Source organism: Arachis hypogaea, chromosome 14, assembly GCF_003086295.3.
Source record: "Arachis hypogaea cultivar Tifrunner chromosome 14, arahy.Tifrunner.gnm2.J5K5, whole genome shotgun sequence".
In the NCBI taxonomy this organism is placed as follows: domain Eukaryota; kingdom Viridiplantae; phylum Streptophyta; class Magnoliopsida; order Fabales; family Fabaceae; genus Arachis; species Arachis hypogaea.
The window spans coordinates 29,528,320-29,534,630 of NC_092049.1; the positions used below are offsets into that span (position 1 = coordinate 29,528,320).

The following is a 6,311-nucleotide window of genomic DNA, read 5'->3' on the forward strand; positions in this document are numbered from 1 at the left end:
TTTAACTGCATCTGCTTCAGTAGGTTGGTCATTTCACATATACTCTGGGTGAGAGCAGTAGTCTCTTTGATAGAGGAAATCTCTGCAACAGCTTTTGAGTGGCTACGCCTCGGCCTGTGATTCCTAGTGGACTCAGCTAAGTCGCTGATCAGCTGCCATGCTTCATCTGTGGTTCTGTACTTTTTCATGGAACCATTACTAGCACCATCTAGTGTGTTCTTATCCTGGGGATTCATTCCTTGAGTGAAGTAGCTGATCAATACTAGTCTATCAATCATGTGATAGGGGCATGCGTCTAGAAGGTTCTTAAAACGCTCCTAGTATTCATAGAGAGTCTCTGAGTCACCTTGAACAATGCAGGAGATCTCTTTTCTTAGTCTATCTGTGACTTCAGCTGGGAAGTATTTTTCCAAAAATTATCTCCTGAGTGTATCCCAGTTGGTAACCGTTACTTTAGGTTGGGAGTAGTACCACTCCCTTGCTTTTCCCTCAAGAGAAAACGGAAAGACAGTCAACCGAATAGAAGTTTCATCTGCACCATTATGCCTAACAGTAGAACAGGCTGTCTGGAAATCTCTAAGGTGCTTAATAGGCTCTTGAGCAGGTAAGCCATGAAACTTGGGCATCAAGTTGATTAATGCAGTCTTCAATTCAAAATCTGTAGCCAGATTTGGATGATGCACTTGATAAGGTTACAGTGTAAAATCTGGGGCACCAGCTTCCTGGAGAGTAATCCTCCTAGGTGCTGCCATGTTACCTGCACGTGAATCAACTGAATCAGTAGTAAAGGAGCTTGTTTCACTCTCAGATGGCGGTTCAGATTTGCCCTCAGATGAGACTGGTGAATCGATAATAATCACTTCACCACCCTCGGAGGCTAACCGACGTCGAGTTCGTCTAATATGTGAAAGAGTTCTTTCAATTTCAGGATCAAATGGGACTAAACTCGGATCAGGCAATGAACGCGTCATTCAATGAGAAAAACAAATAGCTCATGGTAACAGAAGTAAAAATAAAATATGCAAAAAAATAAAATATATACACTAATTAATAGTTTAGCACACTATTGCAACGTCCCCAGTAACAGCGCCAAAAATTGATGTGTGGCAGAAGTTAACCAATTTAGAGATTTCAATTAAGAGAACAGCGTTGCACGTATAGCTCTTAACCGGCTAAGATTTACCTCACCAATTTAAAAAGGGTTGTCACAAATTTTAGAAATAAATTACTGGGAGTATTAGTCCCAGGTCGTCTCCCAACGAGTTGCAGGAAAGAGTGCAATTTTATTAACTAGGGGTTTTCAGAAAAATTAAGTTTTGATAATAAGTAACTAAAATGATTAAAAATTAAAGCAATAAAAATAAACTAAGAATAATTATTGATACTCCAAATAAAAGGCCTTGACTGGGGGAATAATTAAATAGAATTTCTATCCTTGTTGGGATCTTCTCAAGTGTAGTGTAAAAAGGGTGTTGTTCTCACTCGGTTATCCCTTACTAAATAAGGAAAAGTATGGTGATTAAACTAACTCTTACCCTCAAATCTAGGGATGGCAACGGGTACCCACAGGGGCGGGGACATGCCCCCCCCCCCCCCCCCCCCCCCCCGCCTCCATATCCAGTCCCCGTCCCCGCCCCGTCTCCACCACGGGTAACGGGGACTCCGTATCCCCCGGGGATCGGGGACTCCACGGATATCCGTGGATTTTTAAAAAATTAAACAAATTTGAAAAAAATTGGGAAAAAATTAAAAAAATCATATCAATAATCATGTTCTTTGTCTCTAAAGCATTAACAACAACAAAGACATTAACAATATTAACAACAACAAAGACATTAACATGTTCATAGTCTCCAAAGACATTAACAACAACAAACAATATCAAACATATCCATAAAACAACCAAAGTATCAAACATATCCAAAAACTACAAAGCATAATTCATCACATTGTAGAATTCTCAAGCCTTTTTCATGATGTAATGGTAGTGATGGTAAATTCCGATTTGTTTGAATCCTACATAAAATAGAAGAATACAATTAAGAGTTAAAATCGTAAACTTTTCTCAAAATATAAATCATGAATCAGAATCATATTAATCTAAAATATAAATCATGAATCAGAATCTCATTAACCTAACTTCAGATTAACTCAAAATTGACTCTGAAATATAAATCAGAATCAGAAATCAAAATCACATCAACCTAACTCAGAAATATAAGTTAAAAATCAGAAATTCAGAATCGAAATCAGATTAACCAAACTTCATATTAACTTAATATTAACTCAGAAATATAAATCAAAATCAGAAATCAAAATCATATCAACTTAACTCAAAAATATAAATTAAAAACCAGAAATTCAGAATCGAAATCAGATTCACCTAATCAGAAATTCAAAACTTAGAAATTTAGAAATTCAAAACTCAGAAATTCATTAACCTAATCAAAAAGTCAGAAATTCATTAACCTAATCAAAAATTCAGAAATTCAAAACTCAGAAATTCAGAAATTCATTAACCTAATTAGAAATTCAGAATTTCAAAACTCAGAAATTCATTAACCTAATCAGAAACTCAGAAATTCAAAACTCAAAAATTCATTAACCTAATCAGAAATTCAAAAATTCATTAACCTAATCAGAAATTAAGAAATCCAATTAACCTAATCAGAAACCACAGGCTGACTTACCCGACGGAGAAAAGGAGAAGACCAGCGATGATGACCGGCGACGAGTCTGCCACGACAAGGAAAAGAAGACGACGTTGCCGTGAGCTCGCGACGGTGAGCTCGACACCTGCAGTGAGCGACCGAGCCACTAAGGGGGTCTGGGGTGGAAAGCGGCGCTGAGGACCCATAGGGTGGGAGGTCTGTCGGCGGAGACTTGAACTGCGGGGTCGGGGGTTTGAACTTTGAGGATGAGTGGACAAGAGAGGAGACTTGACTGTGGCGCTGAGGAACCCAGAGGGTGGAAGGTAGCGGTCGATGGGAAAGAGACAGGAGGGGGCAACGGGCTGAGCGCTTGAGGAGGAGTGGAGAGGCAGAGGAGAGGAACTCTCACTCTCTGAAGCAGGGATAGGGATTAGGGAAGGATGTGTGATTTGTGAATGTGGTATGCGACGGCTAGGGTTAGGTTACATGTTATATATATATATATATATATATATATATATATACAGGGATATTTTCGTCTTTTCACACAAACGGGGATTTAACGGATCCCCACGGGGCGGGGACCTCTACCCCCACCCCCGCCCCGTTTATTATACGGGGCCCCGTCTCCCGTCCCCGCGGGTGAAAATCAGCCCCCATATCTGCTCCCTGGTGGGTAAATCCCCGCAGGTACCCGTCCTGCTGGGGATTTTTGCCATGCCTACTCAAACCTAGTCCTCTCCTTTGGGGAGGTCTAGTGTTAGTAGGTATGGAATTAGCTAACAATGTCCAATTCAACCAAGCACTTGAGCATTCCAACTCAAGTATCTCCTCTTAATCAACCCCCATGTCAAGTAGAAATTCTACTCCATTGACATGAAATTAATAATCGTAAAAATATGAGAAGACATAATAAAATAAAATAAAATAGAGAATTAAAATTAATTAAAATAAAAATAACTCTATATATTAATAAATTCAGAACGCAACATAATTATCTGAACAGAGTCAATGAGTAACTAATTAAAAATAAGGGAATAAGGAAACAAACTAAAGTAATGTCTTCAATGGAGGTAATGACTCTCAGCATCCAAAAATCCAAGCAAAAGCATAAACTATCAATGTAATGCAAATCTAAAAGTTCATATCTAAAACTGAAGTAATTCTAATGTGATGAATCTGAATGCGTGTGGATGCGTGTTGAGTCTCAGCATGTTTCCTAGGTTTAGTCTGTGTTTCTGTGCCGAAAACTGGGTCAAAATGCGGCCCGAAATCGCCCCCAGCGTATTCTGTTATTTTTTGCAGCTCGCACAGGTCACGCGTACGCGTCATCCACGCGTTCGCGTCATTCAGCAATTTTTCTTGTCACGCGTTTGCATCGTTCACGCGTTCGCGTCATTCGTGCAGGCTTCAATCCATGCGTTTACGTCAGGCAAACATTCGCGTCGCTGCAATTTCTCCATTTTGCGCGTTCACGTGAGCCATGCGCTCGCGTCAGTGTTCGCTGGTCATCTCCTTAGTTTATTGTGCTCCTTCCATTTTTGCAAGCTTCCTCTGCATTCTCTAAGCCATTCCTGCCCTATGAAGCCTGAAACACTTAACACACGGATCACGGCATCGAATGGTATAAAGGAGAATAAAAATACATAATTAAAAGATCTCTAGGAAGCAAGTTTTCAACCATGGACAATTCTTGGGAAGGAATTGTAAATACATGCAAATCATATGAATAAGTGGGTGAAGACTTGATAAAACCACTCAAGTAAACACAATATAAACACAATTTCAAGTGTTATTAAGGAGAATGATGCATGAATTAAAACTGAATTAAACTAAAAAAGGATTCAAGGTGAAAACAAATCGGAATCCACATTGAAAAATATTGTTCTTGATTCTGCAGAACAGAATGTAGGAGACAATTCTGTTTTGTCTCTTAATGAAGCAGAGAATTCTGGAATTCTCAACAATGCAGAACTTAATCATATCCAATCTGAGATCACTTTAATAAAATTCAGAGAATGGAAGTTCTTGAAGAACTATTCACATGAGTTTATTATTGGAGATCCATCTCAAGGAGTTACCACAGGATTCTCAAGTAGAAAAGGGCCGAACTCAATGATCTTGCTCTCATATCTCAAGTGAAACCCCAAAACATGAAGGAAGTCCTTGATGATCCTTCTTGGATCAAGGCAATGGAGGAAGAATTAGTCCAATTTGAAAAGAATGCGGTTTGGACTTTGGTGCCTAATCCAAATGGTAAGAAGGTAACTGGTACTAAGTGGATTTTTTAAAATAAATTGAATGAGGATAGTAATTTTAGACACAAAGCTAGACTAGTAGCTCAATGGTATGACCAAGAGGAGGGCATTGACTTTGATGAGTGGTAGATGATTATCGTTAGTTAAGAATTTTCACAAAATAATTCTGTTGATAGTATAGTTCCCAACCAACAAACAATCTTCCATCAAAGTTTAGAATGACAAATTGTCACTCTTCAAAACAAATATAAACCGAGAGTTTTAATTTCCGGGTCGTCTCCCAAGGACTAGTGATCAATGAGTGCACAATTTTGGTTGTGAAGGCAAAAGTGATTTTCAATAAAGAGATAAACAATTAAAGGAATAAAAGAACATTCAAAATTGCAAGTAATGAACTAATAAAGGAATTAAAGAACTAACTATGTAATATGAACAAGTAAGATATAAAAGGGATTGATGTATGTGTGTGTATGTGATTCAAAGCATAAATGGAATCTTGGCTTTGGATGAGCTAGGGATCCTTTCCTTGTAACTACAACTATGACAATTGTAATGGATTAATCTCACTTAGTTAACCCTTACATCAGAGAGTAGGTTAAGTGATCATAGTTGTTCTTAATCCACAAATCATAACTCACTTGCTAATTGCCTTAGCAACAAGTTAGCGTTAATAGAAACAAGAACAATTAACAATCCAAGAATTATCACTAAATGTTGGACATTCCAACTCTAGAAACCCATATGCTCATTTTACCCAAGCCAAGAGGTGGAAATTTAACCCATAATTAAAATTGACATTTCCACAAACACTTGGTGGGCATAAACACAAATTATGACAAAATTGAGAAAATGCTTGAAACTATGAGCAACAAATAATCAAAAGCAACAATAGCAACTCAACCAAGCATGTAATAATCATCAATCATCAAAATCATCAACAAGAGATCAAAATTGCAAGAATTATATATATATATATATAATTCTTGCAATTTTGATCTCTTGTTGATGATTTTGATGATATATATATATATATATATATATATATATATATATATATATATATATATATATATATATATATATATATATATCAACAATATGACTTTAACTACAAGAAAGAATATCAAAATTGTAACTATAAAAAGTAGTAATTAAGAGATACTTACAATAGAGGCTAGCAAAAATCCAAGATCAAAAATGGAAAATGACACTTGAAATGTAAACCCTAATAGAAACCCTAATGGTGTTGAGAGAAAATTTAAAGAAAAACTAACCTAAAGCCTCCTACTACTATCTACTCTACTCCTAATGATGTGCTATGATTCTTCAATGTTTGCCCCTTGCAATATGAGCTCTAGCAATCAGAATTGGGCCTCTAAGCCTCTCAGAATGCGAGTCACGT

At 37.3% G+C, this 6,311-nt stretch overlaps 1 non-coding gene across 1 annotated transcript; it reads left to right on the forward strand.

The window, feature by feature from the left end:
- The first annotated feature begins 272 nt into the window (after nt 1-272).
- Nucleotides 273-380, forward strand: LOC112746362 (small nucleolar RNA R71). Its single transcript, XR_003174251.1, has one exon. It is a non-coding gene; the product is annotated as a small nucleolar RNA R71 (small nucleolar RNA).
- The last annotated feature ends 5,931 nt before the right edge of the window (nt 381-6,311 follow it).